This window comes from Psammomys obesus, unplaced genomic scaffold, assembly GCF_907164565.1.
Source record: "Psammomys obesus unplaced genomic scaffold, mPsaObe1.curated_primary_1811, whole genome shotgun sequence".
Taxonomy (NCBI): domain Eukaryota; kingdom Metazoa; phylum Chordata; class Mammalia; order Rodentia; family Muridae; genus Psammomys; species Psammomys obesus.
In genome coordinates this window covers 2,676,778-2,679,349 of record NW_026585690.1, presented here as the reverse complement: position 1 = coordinate 2,679,349, position 2,572 = coordinate 2,676,778, and the positions used below count along the sequence as shown (strand labels likewise).

Genomic DNA, 2,572 nt, shown 5'->3' with positions numbered 1-2,572 from the left:
TTAAATTCATTAAGCTGAGGTCTAGGGGATGACAGTCTAATTCTAGAGCACACGTTAATCAGCGACTGAGCACTTTAGTAGAATTGCTACATAAATAATTCATGTAAGTGTTTTTATGTAGCACAGGCTGGCCTCAAACCCTCAACCTTCTGGCTTCAGTTTCCCAAGTATGAGATTGTTAGGCACATGCCACCATGCTCAGAGCTATTATCTCTATTATTTTTAGGCTAAATTTTCTTTTGTGCAAAATTTTATTTAGACTGAAATTTCAATCAGTATTGTTTTTCTATATGTTGAATAAAGGAAGGAAAAATGAATGAGAAAAGGTTAGAGATTAGTAGATAACCCAGAAAGAAAAGAAAAATAGCCCAAGGGTAATGGGTAACAAAATAATGCGTTTAAGTCTTGCTTGCTGTGCAAGTGAGCTACACACAGTTCTGTTTTGTATCCATTTTATGTTGGTTTAGCAATGTTTGTCCTTTGCAAGACTTAAAGTGGATATTGCATAGGCTCCTGGCCAGAGACTTACGTGTTCCTGAATTTTGTAACTTTTGAATTTCGAGGGAAACATTTCAGAATGCAGACTCAGAGCAAACTATAATATTAACAAAATTATTAAAGGAACAGTTGTGAACTGGTATCTTTCTCAAGACAAGTCCACTGGAAATTTAGGGAGTGACCTGAAGATAGGAAGAATTAGGGAATTTGGGGAGCATAATTTATAACTATATGTATGTGCACGCATACACATGTGCATGTCTGTGTGGGTATGTGTGGGCACAGATGCCTTTACGGGCTCCAGGCACTGGAATTGCTGGCAGCTGTGAGTCACCGAACACTGAGTGCTAAGAACCAAACTCAAGTCCTCTGCAAGAACAGTATGGATTCAACCTCTGAACCATCTCTCTGGCCCTAGAATCCGGGAAGTTTTAAGGGAAGAGTTCATCCTCTGAAATACAAGAAACCAACCAAGGTTCCCTGAGTTTCTTCCTGCTGTGAACATCGGGCCTCTGCCCTCTGGCTTCAGGCCATCTCCCTCATGCTATGGCCCTGCCTCAGTCAAAAAACTCCAGACCAGCTGTTGCCCCGAAGTTGAAGAACACGCCTGCCTCTCCCGGCCTGCCGAAAGGAGAAAAAGAACAGCAAGAAGCAACTGAACATATTGATGAAGTACAAAATGAAATAGACTTAATGAACAATCCAGTGAGGAAATTTTGAAAGCAGAACAAAAATATAACAAACTCCACCAAGCTTTTTTTTTTCAGAAGAGGTCAGGTTTGATCGCCAAAATCCCCAATTTTTGGATGACAACATTTTTCAACCATCCACAAGTGTCTGCACTGCTAGGGGAGGAGGATGAAGAGGCCCTGCATTATTTGACCAGAGTGGAAGTGACAGAATTTGAGGACATTAAATCGGGCTACAGAATATATTTTTATTTTGGTGAAAATCCTTACTTTGAAAATAAAGTTCTCTCCAAAGAGGTTCATCTGAATGAGGGTGGTGACCCATCTTTAAAGTCCACCGAAATCCAATGGAAGTCTAGAAAGGATTTGACAAAGCTCTCAAATCAAAAGTAGAATAAAGCCAGCAGGAAGCGGCTTCTTTACCTGGTTCACTGACCATTCTGATGCAGGTGCATATGAGTTAGGAGAGGTCATCAAAGATGATATTTGGGAAATCCCTTGCAGTACTATTTGATACGGATGATGATGAAGGAGAGGCAGAAGATGATGATGATGAAGAAGAGGAAGGGTTAGAAGATATTGAGGAAGAAGGGGATGAGGCTGAAGGTGAGGATGACTAGCACAGAAGAATGATGGATTCCAACTTTCTTTTTTATTTTATTTTTAAAATTTTTCTCCCATCCCTGGGAGCAAGATACAGTCATCATTTTCCTCCCTCTAACCATTGTGCTCAGTTGCCTCAGTTTTGAGGTCTCTCTTAACACCATTGTTTTCAACTTATTGGTGGGGGGGAATAACCTTGAGGAAAATAGAACAGGAAAAGAATCTCCACTTCTCTGTTCTAAATTCATTTTTATCCTTTCTTGTCTCAAAACTGTGGATTCAATACCAACACAATTTTTATTTTGGGAAAATAAAAAAGAAGTTCTCTAGTTCCCTGGGCTTTGCTGAGGCTGGAGGGGGCTAGGCCACTGGGTAGGACAGCGTAGAATTCTAGCTCCCCCCCTTCTCTGTATATTGGCTCAGAGATTACACTGTGTCTCTGTATGAATACAGACAGCATTTACCAACATGTATCTGTCTACTTTCTCTTGTTTAATAAAAAGAAAAAAAATGAAAAAGGGGGTTATAGAAACAAAGGGTGGGTTTGAGGTGCCTGGGGGTTTAGCATGTTTAATTGTGATGTTTAATGGACATCCTTGCAGTTTAGGGTGACACTTTTAAAATAAAATTCTCTCCTAACGATGACTTGAGCCCTGCCACTCAATGGGAGAATCAGCAGAATCTGCAGGATTTCATTTGGATTTGAAATTCTCTGTTGTAACCTTTTTTTAATTTTTTGTTTTGTTTTCACTGGAAGGAAAAGATGCTCATTTTAAATGTTA

General features: G+C 39.8%; 1 pseudogene; it reads left to right on the top strand.

The window, feature by feature from the left end:
- The first annotated feature begins 1,044 nt into the window (after positions 1-1,044).
- LOC129667736 (protein SET-like) lies at positions 1,045-1,807 on the top strand (annotated as a pseudogene).
- The last annotated feature ends 765 nt before the right edge of the window (positions 1,808-2,572 follow it).